Source organism: Sorex fumeus, unplaced genomic scaffold (genome assembly GCF_029834395.1).
Source record: "Sorex fumeus unplaced genomic scaffold, SorFum_2.1 ptg000072l, whole genome shotgun sequence".
In the NCBI taxonomy this organism is placed as follows: Eukaryota; Metazoa; Chordata; class Mammalia; order Eulipotyphla; family Soricidae; genus Sorex; species Sorex fumeus.
In genome coordinates this window covers 26,995,110-27,018,208 of record NW_026606129.1, presented here as the reverse complement: position 1 = coordinate 27,018,208, position 23,099 = coordinate 26,995,110, and the positions used below count along the sequence as shown (strand labels likewise).

The window sequence follows — 23,099 nt, the reverse complement described above, 5'->3', positions numbered from 1 at the left end:
ACCACATTTTTTGTGGAGTTATATCCATGTTGATGTACCTAGGCCAACTTCATGATTTTTAACTGTATATATTTAAAAGAAAGATGACTGGTGCTCTATTGGAGTTTGGCCTGCTGATGTCATATGTTTAGATAGCAGTAACTTCTGCAACAAATAACTTCTCACATAAGCACAATTGTTTCATCACTGTGACCCCACAATCTGGGTGTCCTTCAAATGGGTGATTAATGGGCCAGGACCCCTTCCAGCTTGAGTTTTGTGGTTTCTGCCCAGCCCCTCAAGGTCTACTATCTCTTGCTTGAAATATAAGAGGAGAGAATATGTAATTGAGGATTTTCTTAATTTTCAGCTGGAGATGTGTAGGTTTTATTTTTCTGTCTTGTAATCAGCAGTTCTTACAGGGAGCAGAGACGTACCATGAATCCAGAACATACAGATTCAGGCCACACATAGTGTGCTTGTCCCAACACTATGTCTCCTGCATATAGGTAATCTGTGCCGTACAGAGCATAATTTTAGACAGTTTTAAAGAAGTCTCTCTGCCACAAGTGCTTAGATCTGAGCTTGAAAAAATTATTGGATTATGTCTTCACTTCCCCATACAAAAAATCATGTGCTTAGTAATATCAATTCACAGGATTCTGTATTTCAGATGTGTGAAATATGTAGGACAGTATCTGAAACAGCACATATTTAATAAATGTGAGCTATCATACTATCATGCTGACTTCTTGCTAACGCTGTGTCTGACTGTCAAAGTCACCTCCAATGTACCCAAAGCTTTAACCATTACAAAGGATCAAATTCTTTCCCCAGAACAACTTTCTGGTGAGAGTTAAACACAAATACATAAAGTTTAAAGTGTACACATGTAGTATATGTAGCTTCTAGAATGCACATATTAGTTTTGCAATATAAAATGTGGGATTTTGTTATTTTGCATATTATTTCAATGTCATTTAATTTGGGGGGCAGGGAGTGTTGAGAGGAGGTACACTCAAAGGTGCTCAGAAGCTATCAACTGGTTCTATGCTCAGCCTCACTCCTGGAGGTCCCGTGGGGACCATATGCAGTGCAGGAGATCAAACCGGGGTAGAATCAAATATTCTTATATTACACATAAAATTGGTACTGAATGGTTTGAAGAACAAATCCATGCTCACAAAAGAATTTTCAGTTTGCTAGAATAACTTTAAATAGCTAATAAAAATATCAGGATAATTCCAAGGACAGAATATGAAAGAAGAGAAATTATACTATATTTTGTACCTTTAGTAGAACTTTTACCTCTGATTTTTGAATAAAGGACCCTGCGCTTTCCTTTTGCATGGGGGCCTGCAAATAAGATAGTTAGCTCTCCTTTCCTTTTCTCTGATTTCCCCAAGAAGTTTTACCCAGTCACCTTATCAGGAAGTCTTACTTGAACCCCCAGCTATTTGGCTGCCTGCCAGCAATCACCTAGCAATAGACAATAAGTATATAAAGTTCAATACATATTATATATATACATATATATATCCCATTACACCTCTACTTTTAGAGTTAATTTTGAATATTTTATCTTCCCTAACAGTCTGTTTTCCCAAAGGACAGGGGCAGAGTTGGCATTTTTATCTGGTTGGCCATAGACCAGAATAACTAGGGCCCTCATGGCAAAAATAAATTCCAGGAACTAAAATGAACAGATAGAATTGGAATCTCCATGCTAGGTCATTTGGCTATAGAGCTAATTTGAAAACTAGTTAATGAATGAATGAAAGTATACTAATGGTTCTAATCCTTGGAATGGTACTTCTTCCAGTTATAACACTCCCTGGTAAAATCTGGTCCACACTTGATAAACTAGTTCAAGTGCCAAAATGACATTCATGGAAATCTACTATCTGCTTTTCCCTCCCCTCACCTGCATATTTATAACTCTCTGATCTCAAGTTCCTTCACAAGGCAATAATGTTCTTTGACACTGAGAAAATTCTAATTGGATGTTATTTCTCTGATTAGACTGGAAACATTGAGGACATAACTCAGATGAAGAAGATTAAGGTATTTATGTTGGGAGAAAAATGTAAGGAGAAATAACAAAGTAACTAAAATAAATAATATTTAACACAATATTTAAAACCTGGTGAATGGATGGGTATTGGGGTAAAAGAAAGAAAAACTCAAAGTCAATATAGCCATGATCCATAGTAATATATCAAAATTTTAAAGATTGGGTGTATTACTTGTACCATTGACCTCATTTGTTTTGGTCTAATTTAAGTCATCTTAACGTCTGTGCTTCATGCTTGTTGCCAAGCCTCATCCACAAGTGAATCTTTTCCTGGACAGCTGAGTCGCAAATGCGGCTGCATGACATTTCATAGGACACATCCTACCCATACTCCAAGAGTACAGCATAGCATTTGACGGCATTTAAAGTAGGAGGCAAAAAACCTTGGAGGGAAATATTATATTATTTTGGTTCTGCTTTGGGGGAGGGATTGGGGTTTGGCATGGAAACACCTGAAATATGGTGGTAGGAAGGTGTAGTGGTGTGGGATTGGTGTTCGAATATTAAATGTAATCAAATATTGTGAACTACTTTATAAAACGAAAATTTTTTTAAAGTTTGTGGTTTATCATCTTCCCACAACTGATGCTCAATGAATGAATATGTGAATGAATTGTTTTCTTCAATCACTTTGAAGATTACAGGTCTTGTAAGGAGGATGGCTATGGTGGGGTGTGAGCCCGGGGCATGAAAACAGTCTTTGTGTGTCCCCTTAAATTAGCAGAATTGGAACATAGACACATATACTTCAAAGTCTGATTGTTATTTTCTATCTTCTACCAGGTTATCATAAAATTTTCCTCCATTGTCCTTCCTCCACACAGCTAGAAAATAGAGTCAAATTGTCTTGAGAATCCACTTCTACCATCATGCAATCTGCAAGATAGTCCTCAGGAGACCAATTCAATTTCAGTGACAATATTAAAAATAATACAATGAATAATAAGGTGTTTAATAACACTGCAGCAAAGTTGCCCTTCCCCATAGTTATACATCTTTTTACCAAGAGTGCTTCTGAATTGTTTGACAAGATGTTTACTAAATGCTTTAATGGTCTATTTTGAAGTTTGTTGGTCAAAATAGAAAAGAAAAAGCCATTTGAACAAAGAGAAGCAATGTTTTTTTTTTTGTGACATTTAGTTGTTGGTATGATTTTTGCTTCTTAAGAAAGAAATCAGCTCCAAGTAATACTCCAAAAAAAAAAAAAAAAGGATTGACTATTTCAGTGGGCTTGAACGCCTGTCATTCACCTTTGTGAAGGAACCTGAGCTAAACCACCCTAGACCCAATCTTCCCTTATCTATTGTGGGCTATGAGGACAGGATTTTTTCCCCAGTGGCCAGTTTTGTCACCCTCAGTTAGCCACCAGGGGGCCGCCTATTTGGAACAAACGCCACTGCTTTCCTCCAAACCAACCAAAACATCCCGGGGCAGCTTTGGAGCTGAGCCCAGGAACTTCCCTGCAGAGAACTTGTCTCCTGCAACAAATCCTGCAAGTTCGGTGCAGCCATAATACGGGGAAGAATAAAGCCCAGTTTCACGCTCTAGGACAGAGGGAAATTGGATCGCTGTATTCGAGGTGAGAGAGGCCACCTCCCGGGAGCTGGGGTGGGGGGGTGGGGGTGGGGGTCTCCAACTTTCTTCCCCAAAGTGTGGAAACGCAGCATCCAGGCTCCGGGAAGAGCTTCCGAGTTCTTGACAGTTGTGGTTGCTAATGCTCTCAGCAGGAGGGGTGGCTTCTCGCCCCATTCCGTGGGATGCTTCCAAGAAGCTGGAATAAAACACACGTCACAGACTGGAGAGCTAGAAAACTCTCAATAAACATCTCCGTGCGGTTCAGTCCGGAGGATCGACGTGTCTCTAACCCCCCTGCATGCCATAGGAATAAACGTGTAGACTGAATCATGAATCTGAGTGGTTCTAATACAAGAAAATAATTCCACTCAATCATCAAAAGAGTTTGGTGGCAACTCTACCTTCATGCCAACTACATTTTAGGCTTTTTTTTTTTTTTTTTGGATACTCGGTATTTTTCCAAGCATTCTTCTAGCCCGGAACGCCGCCGCCTTGCTTCGTTTTCTCGCTGTCTGAACCCTCGGCCTTCAGGACTTGAGGTAGGGGTAGGGGAGTTTTAGCAGCCCCCGTGCAGCGGGGCGGATCTCCCCGCGAGTGTCAACGGTTTCTTGCGTTCCGGGCTGAATTTGTGACGAACCCAGCCAAAGCAATAGATATAGGGCTGCCCATGGGAACCTGCTGAGGGTTCCATCCCCGCACCCATCGCTCCGGAGACGGAGGTTGGAGTGAAGGAGAGGTGTAAGGGAAGGGGGACGGGGGGGGGGGACTCCCTTAAAGGCTAGGCAGGTGTTTTTTCAAACTTCCGCGGGGGGGTATGTGGGATGGGGCGGGGTGAAAGAGAGGTCAGGGGGGTCCCTCGGGTGGAGCAGCCACGGCAGGGTCGCCCCCCACGCGCCACAAGTGGTTGGGGAGGAAGAGCATAGAGCGCGGCCCCGGGGCGCGCTAGGAGAACCCCACGTTTCTCAAAGTCCCCTCCCCCCCCGCGCCCCTTCCAACTATGGGGACCCCCAGCCCGGACGCGGACCCCCGAGCGCACCGAGCCGGGTGGGAGGGCGCGCCGCGGCGGCTGGCAGGGCACGGCCGCCACCGGGTGGAGGGGAGCGCCCCAACCTGGCCGGGCAGGTGCGGGGGCGGCCGGCCCGGGGCGGCCAGTGCGGCGGGCCGGGGATCGGGGCCCGTGACCCCGCAGGAACCGGCCCAGGAGCGCGGCCACCGGGGGGGCTCCGGCCCGGGGTGCAGGGGACCGAGGAACGGGGGTGGCCGACCCGGGCGGTGGCGGCGGCGGCCCGGGAGGCCATTTCCTCGCGGCGCCCCGGGCGGAGTCGGCTTTGCCCGCTCAGGGCGGCCGCGGCCCCGCGGGTCGGACGGCCGGGAGGGCTGGCGGGGGAACTGGGGAAACCGGGTCACCAGTTCGCCGGCGTGGCCGCGCGCGCGGCACCCCCGGAGTGGGGGGAGGTGGAAAGGGAGGAACGGGGGGGTCCCGGAGTCCCGCGGGCGGAGCCGATCGAGCCCTCGCGGGGGGCCCCGGGAGCAGCTGGCACGGAGACGGCCGGGCCCCCGCGCCGCTTCCCCGGCCTGGAAAAGTGCAGTGACGACCCGGGCGGCGGCGCCTTGACATCTGGCCGGCTCGGCGCTCGCGGGGTCCCTGGCTCCGGGAGGAGGGGGCGGAGGAGGGTGGAGACTGCGGGGCTGGGCAGAGCTCGGCTGCGTGACGCGGCGGGATTAAGTTTGCATGAATAATGTGAGTGCGCCCGCCGGGAGACCTCCAAGCGCCCCGGGCTCGGGGCGAGCGCCCGCGCGCGCCAGCCGGCAGGCTCCCGGGCACCGGTAATCGGGCGCGAGGAGCGCGCGGAGGCGGGGGCCGGGGTGCGGGGTGGGGAGGGGCTGGGGTGCCGCCGCCCACGGGCTCCGGGAGCTGGGGTGTTGCGGGAAGTCGAGGGGTGCCGCCGAGCGCGCGGGCGGGCGGGCGTGGGTGGAGAAGGGGTGGGGGGGTGTCAGCCGCCCCATTACCTGCCTCCGCCCCGGGGAGGTTGGGGGTGCGCCCCGGCTTGGAGAGGTGGTGCCAGACCGATCTCGGGCGCGGTGCAGCGCGGCGGCCGACGGGGAGCCCCGGTGTGGGCAGCGGCCGAACCAGGGTGGCCCGATTCCCCCGCGAGCGCCGCGCCCCGGGGACCGCCAACACCCCCCCTCTCCCCAGCCCAGCTGTTGACAGGCGCCTTGGGAAATGGAGTTTGGCATCCTCGGCGCCGAACCGAGTGGAAGTTTCCATGATGAGGAAGTTCTGTGACACCGGGGTTCGGAAAAGGTTGGCAGACACGGGGGAGGGGAGGGAGGCGGTTTAAAGGGACTCCGGGTGCTCCCCCCACCCCGGTCCCACCCCCGCCCCTGTTTTGGTCTCCCGGCCCCGGAACCCCGGGCTTTTGAAAAGGAGATTAACCCCGAAGGTTGGCGGGCCCAGCGGCCGGTGCCTGGAGACTGGGCTGTCGCCCGCCTCCCTGGGAATCGGGGCGACCTCGCGGTGTCCAGCCTGGCTCGAGCCTCTCGGCTCCACTTCGCTTGACGCAGCATCTTCCTCGCGGCCGCTGGAGTTGGTTCTGACACCAGAAGTTGTGCGAGCTGCGCGCTTCCCCTCAAGGAGGACGCTTTGGGGGAGGAGAGTTGGATTCCGGGGGAGGGGCGGGAGGAGGGGGGATTTCGTCCTTTTTTGCAAGGGTCCTTTGGGAGGCGGATTTCCTGCTGAACATCGTGGGATTATTAGGGTGCTCATTCTTAAAACACGGAGTTTATTTTTAGAGTGGGTGGGGAATGGGCAATGAGTGCTTTTTTATGTATTAAAGGTTAAATATATAATACACCCCCCCGTGGGAACATTGAAAGGAAATGTCTAGAAGCATCAAGTGTAAGGTGAGGCAAAGGAGAAAAAGAGTTTACCTGAACTTCAACAATCCAGACTTTTTCGTCTTCCCTCTTCACACATAGAATTTGCAAAGGTTTATTTTATCTGTATCTACTTTTGAAACAAAGTCTTCCAGTTACGTTATTGGTCTTAAAGGCTAATGGGATTCACTTTTCAAAGCCTCTCTTGAAGTTAAAAAAAAAAAAAGACATTCCTTGGATAGTAATATCAGTACAGCATTTATTTATGATGCCAAATGTATTGGGTTGTATAGACCTGCTATACAATGTCTTTACATTATTTGACTTAGTATGTGTACTTACATTTTAATCATTCATACCCTGCTCTGGATTATAAAGTAATAAACATTGCTTCTTAGTCAATATTTCCCATGGTTCTTTATGAATATTCACTTCTCCAGTGACTAATCTGCTCACTTTTGCTTACTTCTCTTGTTCTGAAACTAGTCAAAGACTAGGAAACAATAAAGACAAAAGGTGGTTTGATGAAAAGTGCCTTGAACCCTTAACAATTTTAGGGGAGTATATGCTAAGTGTTTTAATTGACTCTACAAAATTTCAGTAGTCTTTGGTTTCTTTGGAATATTACATGGAAAGGTAGAGTGAACAACCATTCATTATTCACATTAAATAGGAGACTAGCAGGATCTTATGTTTAAAGAATTTCAAAGATTTATTGTATGTTTTAAGTGGGGCCATGTTCTAGTAAAACCAATTTGCTTTTATTTTTCACTGAAAGGAAGTAGATGATAGAGAATATAGACGTAGTGCTGTTTCCTTAAAAAACAGACATAGGACTGTTTTCTGCAAAGAAATAATTTTATTGATATTGGAATATAGCTTAATAATGTCATTGCATTTACAAGAGGAATATGCATCCCATCTTTTCTCTCTTTGATTCTTTGTAATAAATTTTGCAATAGAAATAAATTAAGACAGGTTTCTTTCAAATCAACATTTTTAGGGAAGGACAATTTCTTCAAATTTCCTTAAAAGTTGAAAAGTTGTGGATTACTTTCCATTTTCTGTTATTTATTGTTTGTTTTTGCATTTGTTTAAAGAGTATAATGTGTGAAGTAACCAGGTTTTTTTTTTGTTTTGCTTTTAGTAAAGTCTTTTGGATAGAAGTCTGAAAATTGAAGTAAAGCTCTTATAGCCTCTGTTATTCTATTGTAAGATTATGTGTCACCTTCTTAAAAGCCCTTCCCAGAATACTCAGGCAAAGACACTCCTCCATTCCTTCTTAGAATCATCACATTCTTACCTGTTAACTTTTTTCATCCTATTTATAATATGAATCATTCATTTCAGTTGCCATTTGTTAGTTATCTGTTTCCCTGTCTAGAATTTTTATTGAAGTGAGAAAATCTTGACTCTTGAAAATCTTGAAAAAATTCACTTTTGCACATTTTGACCAGAGCTTGGCACACATGAGGTGTGGGACAAAGCTTTGTTGAATACATATACGTTTGTGTCCAGTATACTTAGTAGCTATCAATTGGCAAATTGCTATGCCAGTCTCTCTCTCTCTCTCTCTCTCTCTCTCTCTCTCTCTCTCTCTCTCTCTCTCTCTTCTCTCTCTCTCTCTCTGAGTGTGTGTGTGTGTGTGTGTGTGTTGGCAAGGAAGTTATTTCTGCAAGTTCCTCTTGAGGCATTTGCCTTCAATACACAGAAATCCTCAGCACCAGATCTTCTTACATATTAAGGCACTTTTGCTATCCTGATTCCTTGAAGAAATTAACATTTAACTCCCTTGTTTTTAGCAATGTCTTTATGAGTTCCAGAGGCATTGTCAGTGCTTAGAGTGAAATTCCAGGGAAAGATAGCACTGGGTGATAGCAATACCTTCTCACTCGATAGCTTTTGGCAATGCCTCTGGCTTTAGCAGTCATAAGAATACTAAGGGTATGTGGTGGTATAGCTGTACACCAGAGGTGTTTTTGAAAGAGGTAAAATAGACATGTTGGGATCCAGTAAAAGTTAGAAATAGCCTATGGTAGCTAGAGAGAGAAGATACAGAGGGGAAAGCACTTGCTTTGTATGCACTTGACCTAGATTTGATCCCTGGCACCACATATGTGCCCTTCACACCTCCAGGAGTGATCCCTATGTACAGAGCCAGAGTAAGCTTAAGCACAGTTGGGTGTGTCCCAAACACACACACACACACACACACACACACACACACACACACACACACACACACAAAAGAAAAGAAAAGAAAAGAAATAGCTCAATGTAATAGAGTTTGTGATATTATGGTTGTTACCCTGTATTGTAAGTTTACTTTGTCATCCTCTCCCCATTACCTTCCCCCTTTTTTTTCATTTCCACAGTTTCTGAATCCGATAATTCCATTATCTGAGTTTTCAGGTGACCTGAGATGTGATACCCCAGGGGTCAACTTCAAATGAGCTATTCATGGAAACTTTTTTGACAGTTGAGGTGGAAAAAAATTATAATTCCTGATTATGGTAATTTGTTCTGTTTATAGAGCCTTGTCTTTCAGAAATGAGTACATCAATATATAGTAAAAATTCCACAAAATATCTATCAAGACTGGTGAAAATGGTAGAGCAAGAAAGTTAAAAATCATCTAGAGGAGTACTGATAATTAAATTGGACACTTATCTCCTCATTGCTTTGGACTAATTTAGCTTTGAGCTAAGTAGTCAAGTTAAAAGATAAAAGAGGGACTCAAATGGGCAAGTATGCATTAAAGTTGTAAGGACAGATCAGATAACATTTGTAGAGTGTGTGGTATGGTCCCTACCAACTAGTATATATACTTATGTGAAATTTCAAATCATATAATAATTCATACTGGGATTTTAGTTGTATGGAAAGTTAAGTAAAATTCCACATATCATGATGTTGTTGACTAACTCATAAGGTAATTTTTTAGTGCAAAAGTGGTAATGATGGAAAGTAACCCAGTGAGAGTTTATCTATAGAAGCTTGAGCTACCACAGTGTAGAGGTAGAGATTCTAGTGATAGTCTCAGTACAAAGTTAGGGCTCAGAAAACCTAGAGGAATGAATGGTTAAGTGGGCAACATATTCTTTAAGCTGACTTTCTCAGATACCAGTGTCTCAGCCAAGATTTTGACTAGAGTAATCTGAGAGAACAGGCCAGCCAGGTACTTGAAATTGACCTTATAGCCATAAACTTCTCTGAGCAAGTGGCCTTAATACTTTGTACTTGACATTGTTGAGCTCTAATCATCCTTGAAGACAAATTTTTGTTTCCACTTGTTTACCCTCTCTTAATTGTGATAAGGGGCTATGGGGTTGTTATTCTTGACGCCTTAACACGTGGCAAAGAGTTTAACACTTGGGCACAGAAAATGCTTGATGGAAGAATGAAGGGGAAAAAGGGTGCTGCTTTTTACTCTTCTAATACTGTTATTATAATCTTGTGACTTAGTTTTTCTCAAAGTGAATATTTGCTGCCTAGGTTGTATTACATGTTACATTATAGCTATCCATTATACATTATTCTATACTATATTATATACATATGCAGTATACAGTATAGTGTTACATTATACACTTTGACATGTTATATCATAGCTCAGTGTTTTGCTAAAGGGATTTGTTTTAGTGCCGGAGTTGTTGACTAAGACTTCCACGTTAACTCTGCTTAAAATAATTTTGATTTTTTGATGGGATTCCTATTATAAACACAAACATTTGTGTGCCTTTCTGATCATTTTGTGGCCTTGTGTGTAATCCTGTGACTTTTGAGACAATAAGCATTTATTAATATAAAGAGATTCTGAAATCCTTTCCACTGTGATTGAATAGATATAACTATTCAAGTCCCTTTAAAGCCCCCCTTACTTATTGTTATTTTATTGTAAGCAATTAATGATTTCATGGCTTTTCTATTCCCTGTGTAATACTATAAAGTGTAGTAGATTTTATCTAAGATTCTCTTGGTATCCAGTGGTGTGGGGTTGAATATGTTACGGCTTTTAGGCAAGTGGTTGTGTTTTGGGGTTGGAGTGGGGCCCCAATGGGGAATGGGATTCAAACCACTGAGTCACCAGTACTATGTTTCTATAACCTTCTATTAGGAATTCAGCCAGCAAACAGCTAGAATACAATCAATGCTAACATTGTTTGTAACATATTATTCTCCAAAGGGACTTTGGAGATTTTATGTACTATCAACTCTTCTGGAGCAGTATTATTTTTACTGAGTGAGAAACTGAGCTTTGCTCTGAACTTACAGTATTTTTTCCAATGGCAAATAAGAAGAGCCTGGAATTAGGACCCAGGAAGGAGCCTTGACTCTGTCCCAGAAAACATATATAGTCTTTCTATCCTGACAGGCACTCTAATATATATGTGTGTGTATGACATGTCTAGAACATGTATATAACACATGTCAGTGACATGTATACATAACACGTCAGTTATACATAACACATGTCAGTGACATGTGTATATATAACACATGTCAGAAACATTTATACGTAACACATGTCAATGACATGTAAAAATGTGCAATTGTCTGCACACTCAGCTGATCTGAACTAAGTTACTGGACTTCCTACTTCTAAAGAGAAAGTTCTAATCATACTTCTTTTCTTCGTTCAAGTATTTAGTTTATTCAGGAAATCGAGAGTGATAAGCTGATTAAGCAAGTGCTTGAACAAAAGAATGCAAATTATCTGCAGTTTGTCTTCTTGATTTTGGAAATAAAACCGTGGCTTCTTTCAAGGCTTAGGAATGTGCAGTGAAAAGTGAAGGATAGTCATGGTTTTTGTGGAGTAATTAATGTTTGATCATGACATTCAGGATCCTTTCGAATATTCTGATTCAGAGGTTGTGACATCCTTTATTTAGAGGTTTACAAAATTTTTCAGATATACGCATTATTTGTAAGATACTGCTTTCTCAGATTTCAGCAACAGTTTCTCAAAATTGGTGTTCAAAAGTAATGACTGATGAAAATAGACATGACATTTCTGAGTTTGGATCAACTTTTTATATTACTTTCTCATAAATGTTGTGCATAAATGTGACAAATGTGACAACAACTTGCTGCCTAAATCACAGGAGTGAGTAGTGTTGTCAAATACAATAAGAAAAGGTAGTGTTTGTGAGACCAGAGACGAATTGCTCACCTCAAATATGACCAACTTAAGTTCTGTGATTGGGCACCACCTTATGGTCCCCTCATCACTGCCAGGAATGACCCTTGAGCACAAAGCCAGGAATAATCCCTGAACATTGCCAGCAGTGATCCACATATCCCACTCCCAGAGGGGTAAAAGGTACTGCCTATTTCTAATTGGGCTGTGATTCCACACCCAGTTTTCAGTTTATAGAGAAATGCCACAAAGGTCAAAGTCTCATTGTTGACCCGATCTGCAAATCCTGTCATCATTTTAGTCTTGTTTCCATACTCCTGCATATTTTGGCAGATCTTTATCTTATTACATTTTTGCTTATTTTACACATGTAAAATTATGTTTGGTAATTCTAAGTTTGACAAATAAATTCGAGAGTTCTCAAGTCTAATGCTAGTGTACATTATGCATGTGCATTAGGAATCTCCAAGAGGTGAGAGAAAAATAAATGCATTCTAAATACATTAATGGCTTATAAGGAATAGATGTTTGAATTTATCATTATTGAACTTTCAAAAAGAACAAACTACTTTTTTCTTTGGGAGTGTTTCCATCCCTCTATCTCGCTAGCTGTGCTTCCATCTTCCAATCCTTCCATCCTTTACTTCATCCCATATGAACTGCGCATCTGCTGATTGCTGAGCTCTGTGGCAGGTGCCATGACACCCAGGTCAACACTTAAAAATCCTTGCTTGTGAAATGCTGTGTTTCCCAGAGCTAGATAGGAGATATTTTAGTGTAGAACAGTGTTTCTCAACCTCTGCACTATTAGCATTTGTGACCAGGTGATTCTTTGTTGTGGAGGAATGTTTTGTGTACTGTAGAATGTTTAGCAACATCACTGCCTTCCACTCACTGATACCAGCGACCCTTGATCCCACACTCTAGATGAGACAATAAAAATATTTTCTGGGAGGTACGATCATTCACATTTAAAACTAGTTGTGTAATATTCCTAATCATGGCTATGGAATGGAAGTGTGTGCATTCATATCCCTGCTTCATCTGGCTTCATTGTATATGCTTAAGTCCTTATCTGTGATACCGTGAAAATTAAGTGCAATCATGTAACATGGCCTACAACTGTACATTCTTAAATACTGACTACTCAGTAGATAGGAAGAACATAATATACAGTAATATTAACGAGGGTCAATATATGAAGCATTTGGGAACCGTCAAGGACCTCAATCTGATTTAAGTGTATAGGACAACTAAAGAGGCTGTTGGAGCAGGTAAGAGATACGTGGTAAAGACTTTCCAAACCACTATGTGGACTTTGTCTTGATTTCAGAAAGATTACTTAGCAAATCAGAATTTCTTTATCTGTTCTTTGGGATAAATTTTGAATGGGTGAGAAACTGGAAATAATAAGCCCCATTAGAGATTCCAAATAATCCACTGAGAGATGATGACTGGAGAAACTACAGGTGTTATAGGTTGCTATAAAGTCTTTGGGAATATCTTTTGCCATCTCCAAAATGCAGCAAAATTTTTCTAATTTAATTCCAATATTAAATTTTTTTCACGGCCAACCCGAGTTCGATTCCTCCGCCCCTCTTGGAGAGCCCGGCAAGCTACCAAGAGTATCTCGCCTACAGGGCAAAGCCTGGCAAGCTACCTGTGGAGCATTCAATATGCCAAACAGTAACAAGTCTCACAATGTTACTGGCCCCGCTTGAGCAAATCGATGAACAATGGGAGGACAGTGACAGTGACAGTGATTGAATTTTTTTTAGCAAGTTGGCTATACATTTGGGAGGATTTCAAGTTTAATTTGGAAGCAGCTATATGGTAGATTCTCTGTCTAATGTTTTCAGTGAAGTTTAATTTAAAGATTATCTCCAGCCTAATCAGGGTTGAATATTACTTAAAGAATTTCTCTGCTATTATCTATACATGCCTACAATTCCCACATCAAACAGAAACATACCTTTACAGTTACATTGAATAAGCATTGGCATTGCATTAAGATTTGTTATTTAGTTGTGGTTTGTTCTTCTGAGAGTGATTTTGTTTGTTTTTTGGGCCTCACCAGCTGTATGCTGGCTGGGCTTACTCCTGGCTCGAAATCTCCTCAAGGGTCACTTCTGGTGGTGCCAGGGGAATCAGACAAAATGCCAGGGATTGATCTGGGACCAGCCAGGTGCAAGCTAATCACCTTAACACCCACTTTCTCTCCAGCCTGTAATTTTTTTTTTTAATGATTGAAATTGGAGGTGAATGGATTATATTAATGATTGAATAAATGAAATTAAAGAAATACTATATAATATGGGCTGGAACAATAGAACAGCGTGTAGGACATTTGCCTTGCATGCAGCCGGCCCATGTTCGATTCCTTTGCCCCTCTCAGAGAGCCTGGCAAGCTACCGAGAGTATCTCGCCTGCACGGCAAATCCTGGCAAGCTACCCGTGATGTATTTGATATGCCAAAAATGGTAACAACAAGTCTCACAGTTTGTTGTGAGACCTTACTGGTATCCGCTCGAGCAAATCGATGAACAACAGGAGGACCGTGCTACAGTGCTACTGCATGGTGACTTTAAAATAGTTTTTTTTCACTTAGGTGAAATTTGAAAAATGTTTAAGATGGACAGTTGAAAATTGCTGTTACTGAGTGGACAGTGCCTGACTCTGCAGAGATTCAGGGAAGTCCCTTTGGGCTTGGACTTCTCCATCTCCAGTTTATGGTTTCCAGTATCAGGTGTTTATTGCATTCAACCACTGAGAAAGAAATGAGAGGGAAAAGCTCCTTGGGTTCCTAACAACCTTAGTCTGGAAGTGACACAAAACTGTTCTTGCTTAAATGCTGCTAGTGAAAACAAATCCTGAATCCTCACTGAATGAATGGGGTGGGAAATAGAGTTTCTCCCCTGGCATAGCTCTCCAGGGATGACTCTTGACAGGGCAGGAGAATTATGTGGTGGTCAGTGTCCTGTCTTTGTCACACTGTACTACTCTGTTCTTTCATTTTTCTGTGGGTTGCTCTCAGCACATGACCATTTTGCTTTCAGAAGCATTGACAAGCGATGGAAACATCTTTGTTGCAAGGAGGTAACCCAGTTCTTTTTTTGTTTTTCTTTTTTTGGGCTCAGTACCATCCTCCCATCTGACCTAATTCTCTTGCTTCACTTCTAACTCCTATGGTCATCGTCACTCTTGCTAAAACTGGTTCTACATATTTTGCCTTTGACCATTGTTATAGAACCAACTTTGTAGTCTCTAATAATACACGTAGCATTGGGTGCTCACTGATAAATCTTGGTAATATTGGCACATCTTAAGTGTACTATGCATAATACTTTTTAGAGGGAACTGGAAATAACGGAGACATCAGGGAGCAGCATAGCTGATTCTTGGTGTGTTGACAGAGGTATTGAAACCATTTTCTTGGAAACATTTCATACGGCAGCCTAAGACTGTTTAAAATAAATGACTCATTACATAATCTCTTAACTAAAAATACCAATGTTCCTAGTATTTATCCTACTATTGCATACTACAATGGGCAGAGAGGATGTTTTCTTGTTTTCTTCTCCTTTAACCAGAGAAGATGTTTTCTTATTTTTTCCCCAATTGTAAAGATGCTTTATTAAATATTCAACCAGGTCTATAGAAGTGCCTCCTGTGAAAGAAATGTAAGAGGGACATGAATAATAAAAGTGAGTAAGTGAAAAGGAAAAGAACAAAGAAGCCCTTTCCTTCATACTATGCATGTTTTAACTTTCTGAAACCTTATCATTTAATTATTATTAAAATGTCTTATTCTGAAAAGTAATGAAATACAAAGGGCATATGTGTTTCAGATTATTAAGATATAAAACCAAATGTTTGCTAAGGACATGTGAAAGAGAAAGAGTTGTCAGCCTTCATGTTAGCCTAGGTAGGGCTATCTTCATTTTTCCAAGTCTGTTTTCATAAGATACTTTGCAATATTTTCAAAAATTAAAATTTCCAATGCTAAGTTGATCCTGCTAATGTCTCACAGGTACAGAATTCAGTTTACCTTTCTCCTCTTCATAGTAGAGGAGAAATAATAGGGTCCACAGTCTTCAACTAGCTGCTGTCCTGTTTGGGGGATCTCTGGGGTTCAAAGTTAGCACTGGGGGTCAGTCACATACTATTTTAAAGTCCTGTCATGAAAGGAGACATTCCTTGTCCTCTATCAGACCAAGTGTATTTTGGGTGGTGTGGAAGCTGGAAATCTTTCATGCTGGATTGGTGGATATTGAAAAGAGAGTTTAGGGACCAGGACAGGATAGTGTTCATCCATACAGATACTAATTTTGTACCTTCTAGCTGTGTTTTTTGTAGCAATTCTTTAAACTGCTTTGAACTTAAGTTACCCCATCCATGCAATGGAAATAATATCAGCACATATTTCACAGCATTATGGATGGGATTAAATGAGATAAGCATTATAAACTATTTAGTCAGTAAATAGTGTTTGGTGTGTCCTCAATTCTGGAAATCAATTTTATTATTTTATTACCACAAAAGTTATAAAATTGATTGTGTTAAGTAAATCTGCACTTTAAAGATATAGGATGTTGGGGTCTGGAGCAAGTACAGCCTGTAGGGCACTTGCCTTGCAGGAGACTGACCTGGGTTCAATCCCTGGGATCCAATTTGGTCTCCTGAGCAGTGCCAGAAGTAATTTCTTAGCTCAGAGTCAGGGTAAATGCTGAGTATCATTAGGTGGGTTACCCAAAAGCCAAATAAATAAATAAATAAATAAATGTATGTGGTGTATTATTCAAAAGGAAGGGGACTGAGATCTGGAGATCAACCTTCAAATTTCCTTCATCATATCATTTTGCATCATGAGCTATTCTGTCATTAGTTTTAAATGATCAGGATGTGTTTATTGGTTTAAAAAAACCTAGTCTCTCTCTTTATACCTAGCATTTATTTAGCCTTGGGAGATAATCCTGTTATCAATCATTGACGTTAGTAAACCCTAAACATTTGCAAAAGATACAGAGACAGAGAAAAATAATTGGTTATCTGTTACAGCCACCCTGTTCCCTTGTTTTTGATGCATGTTTTATTTTTAGTATTCACATTCAACATCATTACATATATGCACATGTATGTATATTATATATGTATATATAATATATATTATATATTTACATGTATTCCCCCCCCCCGCTTCTATTTCAATCTCATTGCTTCTGTTTCAATTTCATGTCCTTCATTCAAGGAGCAACCCATATCCTGCCCTGATTAATTAGAAGGTTCTGCCCTGCAGGAACATGCCCATTCCATGACAGTTTTGCTGCCTTTTGTCCCAAAATAACATTACATGCTTAGTCACTTACTATATATTTTTCTTCACTAGTCAGTATCCAAGCCCCAGATTTCTCAGTGAGCTAGACATTCTATGGCTAGACTTGAAGTTCCCAGAGGGCAGGAACTGTGGGTTAAACAAGTTTAGTGGCACCTAGTAGGCTGGCCCAGCAGGTAGGTGCTGAGTAATGCTTTCCTGCTCTGTAGACCAACCACACGTAGGATGTTGCATATAATTAGGCTGAATCTAATTTTAAAATGAACAACCATGTGTCCCCAGATGAACCAGAATATACACTTACACGGGCCCGCTGTCCTGCATTATAAATAAGGGAATTGGTTGTCTGGCAGAAAAGCTATGCTGTTCTTTTCTCTCAAAAAACCACCATCCACACAGAAGAATTGAGATAGAGGGAAGGATCTCTCCATATCAATTCCCCATCTAAGATGGCAAGAAATCCATACTCCAAAGTGGATGTTTTCTGCAAAGAGGAAACCCAACTGGGAAAAACTCCCTAATCCAAGAAAAGGGCCTCCAGTGGGCTTATAAAAGAAATGTCCTAAAGAAGGGCCAGAGAGATAGTATGGTAAGGCACTTGGCTTGCAATAGACTGACCCCAGTTTGATCCCTAGTACCCCATATGTTCCCCCCAGCCCCAACAGGAGTGATTTCTGAGTGAAGAGCCAGGAATAAGCCTTGAATACCTCCAAGTGTGGCCCCAAAGCAAAAAAGAGAAAAAGAGTCCAGCAGAATGATTGCACCACAAATCTGGAAGTCAATGTCAAACTTAGCAGCCTGCTTTCTCTTTGCTGTATGTCAGCAAGCAATCCCGTAGGTGCTGGGTTCCACAGTATCTGTAGGGATGACATTCAGGGACATTTGGAAAAATTCGCACTCTGCCACTTTTTAAGTGTCTTTTTTGACAAGACTTCTTGAAAGTACTAATGCCATGACCTCTTTCACAACTCCTAACTTTTTTCTTTTGGTGGACTTTTTCTTGTCTTGAGATTTTTCACATTACATGGGAGATGAATGATTTAACATCACCCTGAGGGGGTTTACACTCATTTCTTTTCTTTGTCTAACAGTGTTTTGAAATAACTATTCCGTTTTTGCTGTTTTGTGGTTTTGAAATCCCCACCCGTAATTCATTAAAGTTTATTTGAACCATGACAGTCGTCGCTCTTCATCTTTGCCTCTTCCCAGCACTAAAGTGAGACCCTCCCTTCTTGGAGTCAAGTGTTGTTACTTACTTGAGTTCTTACAGAAGTTTGACTTTAGGGGCTTTGAAACTAATAGGGATTATGTTTGCATTCCCTGCCATCTTTGAGCAAAAGATGTGGTTTTGCTTATTCTCTCAGTGGGAGAGAGGAATGTGCCTGAAGTTGTGTTTCTTACGGTCTAAAAGAAGTGGGATCACAGCCTGCAGCTTATTTGATTCTAAAAATCTAGTGATTCTGTGCTCAGCAACTCAGGTGGAAAAATAGGCCCAAGTAAGAGAGGGATACTCTGGACCTAGGGTGCTCAGACATGAGAGCAACTTGAGGATCAATCACTACCAGCCCAAATATGGCTACAAAGGACTTACCCCTTGAGTTTGGCTTCCCCAGGAGCTGATTCTGAAATGAAAAAGCAAGTGTAAGTTGTGTGGGGAGAGTGAGTTGGTGAAAATAGGAGATAGAAGGTGGAGTCGCGGAAGGAATAGCAGCTAGGAGGCACATTAGCAAGTCAGTTGCTACTGAGGGCACCTAGAGCTTAGTCATATTGGGAAACTCTAGGAGACAGAAAAGAACGTGTTTCTTAGTCTAAGAGACTGGATATTTATTCACTCAAATCTGTTTAGTAGCAGCTAAAGACAACCTCCAGAGACAATTGATTCCCTAAGCATTGCTGGACTGCCACTTGGGTGGCCAAGAGCAAATGTCCAGGCACAGGAATTCAGTTTGAGCTGTCAAAAAACCTGCTGGTGTGATGCCACCTTACCTGGGAGAAGATAAAGCCACTAGTACACCTTTGCCTGCCTTGACTTTGGTGTTTTGCTATGCAAAGCAGCTTCACCATCGTTTTTAAGTGAATAGTTGGCCTCCTTTGGGTTTCTGCTTAGTTCTAATGAGGTCGAGATTGTCTTCAGTGGAAGCCAGGAGCTGGACTTGCCAGGGGTTGATCAGTTTAAGATCAATTGGAGAGAGATCTATTAAAATAAGAGATACAGCCAGCTTTCCCACTTCTGTCTGTGAACTTATCCTTCACTGATGATCATCTAGTTCAGTGAGTGCATCCTCTCCTCACTGCTTCTGCTTTTAACTTACCAAGTCCTTTCCCCCTACAGTAGTATTCCTTAACCTCAGCACTGTTGCCATGGGGGAAGCGATTTCTTCGTGGTATGGGCTGCCCTTTCATATAGCAGCATCCTGCAGCATCCTGGTCCCTTCTTACTAGACACTGTTAGCACTCTACCTCAGAGTTGTAACAGTCAAAACTATGCAGACGTTACCAGGTGCTTCCTGGGATGGGGGTGGAGGTATAATTATCCCAATTGGAAACTACTACTTTAGATGTTCTAAACCTTAATCCATTTCCTCATCAATTACAGTTGGCCATTTTTTATGACCCTAGCTCTTCTGAGGGTTGGTGGATGCATTTAAAAATGTGGGAAATTTAAACATTTTCCTAATTTTATTCTGGAATAATTTCTACTCCACCTGCCCTGTCCCTGCTCCAACCAGGAATCAAGAATCTGGTCTTCCTCTCATTTTCATCTCTTCCTCTCTTCCTCTCTTTTCTCACTGTGGACACTGCAAGCTAGAAAATGCTGCTTTTCATTCTACCTCCGTTTTTAAGACTTCTGTTCAATTCAATAAAGCAAATAATGTAATGGTAAATAAATTAATAAAATCTATAGTACATTATGATATTTTTAAATCATATCAGTTGGTGGTATTTTGTTTGTTTGTTTGTGTTTGGTTCTTGGGTCACTCTTAGTAGTGCTTAGGAGTTATTTGTGGCTCTGTGCTCAGGAAGTACTTCTGAAGCTGCTTGGGGAACCATCTGGGATGCTGGGGATTGAACCCAGACCAGCCTCATGCAAGGCAGGAACCTTACCTGTTATATCTCCAGTCCCAATTCTTTATCCTTTTCTTTTTCCAGCACCAAAAATACCCCAGATATAGATTAGGTTATAGTGGTGAGCAACATGCTTCCTTGTCCTCCCTTCCTAGGTACAAAATAGTATCATGGAAGAAAATACTATTTTTTTTTCATTTACAATATATGTACACCCTAATTTCTATAGGCAAGAAGTACAAAGGCCAGTATTATATCAGAAACAGTTACAATTACTGGTTCAGTGTTTTTTATTTTGGAAATTCTAACTATATTGTTTAGAATCATGGAAAATGATGCCGAACCAGGCATTTTCTTTGTGTTGATAGATTTAGAAGTATTTCATGAGTGCAGACCACCTTGATCAGAGTATTTCATGGTCTAACACATTCCCGAAATGTTAATAAACGTTTCAAACTCTTGCCTGCTGGCATTGCCCTTGGCTGTTCCTTCTTTGCCTAATCTAGCAATGGCCCACATTTTTAGGTAATCCATTCCAAAGGGTTTCCAAGCAAATACAAACAGGAGTACTTAGCCTCTGCTCTTTAAGGCCTAGGTATTGGTTATGTAGATAGAAAATGGAATAAAGATCAGAAGATGCTGACATTATGAAAACTGCAGAAATATGGTGGGTTACCTTCTTCAGTCTCGTGAGTATACTGTGTGTGTGGCCTGTGGCAATGCTTGGGGTGTCATCAGTTCTCCTGATAGTGGTGGATCTCACACAGTTACCTCTGTGTCAACCCTTCTCGCTTCTCAATGTGCTCTTCTGCCCAGGCCTGCCCATGCAAACTACCAGAAGCAAAGCACGCATGCAGAGTTTTGGGTTCAGTCAGACCTGCAGGTGCCAAATCTGCATTTCATCCAGATGCGAAGGGAGAATCCTGTGCATATTAGAGTCTGTGATGTGCTTTTGTTTCATTTGTACCTTCTTTACATAAGAGCATGCAGAATCCAAAGATATAAAAGAATTAGTGGAGTGATCCTATTATCTGTAAGTAGTTAATTTATTCTCAGATCTGATTAACACATTATTGGGTCTTAAATCAACACAACGAGTCACAATCAATAAAAGTTTAAATAAAAACCAACAGAAAGCCTTAGAAAATGTTTTGGAAACATTATCTTCATTTTAAAAATGCAAACATCTGGTCAAAGACAAAGTACAGGGTTGAAAGCAATTACCATGTATGCAACCAGCCCTAGTTCAATTCCTGCATATATGGTTCCCTGAGCACTACCAGGGTGATTCCTGAGCACAAAGCTAAGAGTAAGCCCTGAGCACCACTGAGTATGACCAAAACACCAAAACATGAAATTATATACATTTGGGGTCCCAGACATGGCTAGAGCATGCCTGGAATCTGTCAGGCTCCTGGGTTGATCCCTGAAATAGCCTAGAAGGAAAAAAGCAAAAAGCAAACACAGTTTTATGTGCTTACATCTGGGGTCACGATTGCAAAACAGATTCTGACTGGAGTTACAATTTTAAAAAAGAGTTATTAAGAAAAAAAACTTTACTGTTATAAGGATGCATGTAATATTGGCTAGTGTTTTAAAAAATAAAAGGACTGAACAACATATGCATTTCATAAAGTCAGTTCACTTGACCCTCATCAGAGATACTGAGACTATATTCTCCAAATCTGATTCCTGAACAAATAAAATGCCTAAACAGCAAAGAGGAGTTCCAACTTCCTCGGCTGCAAGATAATGACAATAAAAATTTTAGTCCTTCACTTAATTTCAGGAAACATTGCTCTCTCAGAGAATGCTTTCAAAATCCCCCAAAAAGACACCTTCCAAAAAGAGCCATCCCCAAACCAGAAAGACAGAAAGAGCTGCTGTCGTGTTTGGAAGTCCGATCATTTCCGTTTCCTCCAGACAGTGCTCGCTTTGGGATTTTGATAGGTGCATCTTTCTTTTTCGTTTTTCATTTTAGCCTCTGACTGAAGATGGCAACCCACAAAAACAATACATCAGAAGGAAAGGAGACTTGGGCCTTTCAAAGCCCGCAAAGCCAAACAAAGGGTTAAAAGCTAAAAAGAGAAAAAAAAAATTGGACATTAGAATTTGAAGGTGTTATGGTCCCCGAATGCGATCAGTCCTGCGGGTGCAGCTATCCGACAGCGGGTGGAAGAAGGGGAAGCCACGCTGCCAGCCCGGGTGTGCACGGTGGCGGGAGAGCGCGCGAGTCGGGTTTCAGCGCGGGTGGGAACTGCCGGCCGCAGGGCCTGACGCGGCGCCCTGGGAAGCGGCGCGCTCCTGCCAGGCCGGGACGCGGATCCCGGATCCCGGGCTGGCTCCCTGCCAAGCCTGGGACTCGCTTTTGAAAGTGCCTTCTCGGAGCCCTTCCGAGCCCTTCGAGCGGGTTCTTGGGGGGAGGAGGGGGTGTTCATTCGAACAACCCCGCCCCTCCCCACGCCCCCATTTCTGGGTCTGATGAAAGGACTGTTGACTCCCCGCGAGTGTTTCCTTAGAAAGACATCAGCGAGTTATTTCAAGTCATGTTTTCTTTCAACACGATTTCAAATATGCTTTTAAGGAACTGTGGATGTGCTTGTTTCTCAACTAATATTAATATAGAATGCTTTAATATAGAATGCTTGCTTTATTAAAATTAAAACTTAGAAATGGATGGAGTTCCTGTTTTGAAAAGCGTACTGTGTTTTGCGGGGATTTTAAAAATAATTTTGTGCACGCTCTGAAAGGTCAGAGAACGAATGCTTCCTCTCACGGGAAGATGTTCCAGTTTGTGCTTTTGCTCATTTAAAACAATTTATATCCTTTTTCCTTTTAATTGTATCTACGGTGAGTCAATTAAAAAGAAAAAGTTAACTTTGCACGGTGCTTTGAGGGAAAATAGGTTCAAATTACATAATTTAAGCATGTACAAATCTATGCGGTTGGAGCATATATTGAATGTTTATTAAATAACATGAGATGAAATAAGTTATAGTTTCTCAATATGTAGTTTACATTTTTAAGCAAATTATGTTTTTAATTTTACCAGATTA

General features: G+C 41.9%; 1 protein-coding gene across 7 annotated transcripts in view; it reads left to right on the top strand.

The window, feature by feature from the left end:
- Positions 1-3,499: 3,499 nt before the first annotated feature.
- Positions 3,500-23,099, top strand: part of THRB (thyroid hormone receptor beta) — a 441,166-nt gene continuing 421,566 nt past the window's right edge. For 2 of the 7 annotated variants that reach the window (XM_056129154.1, XM_056129150.1), the window contains exon 1: positions 3,903-4,167. The gene's annotated coding sequence lies outside the window, so the exon portion shown is untranslated. Of the gene's footprint in view, positions 3,633-3,902; positions 4,168-5,319; positions 5,456-5,825; positions 5,934-23,099 lie in introns of those variants that run through there. The other 5 variants (XM_056129153.1, XM_056129148.1, XM_056129151.1 and 2 more) reach the window with 4 other exon arrangements.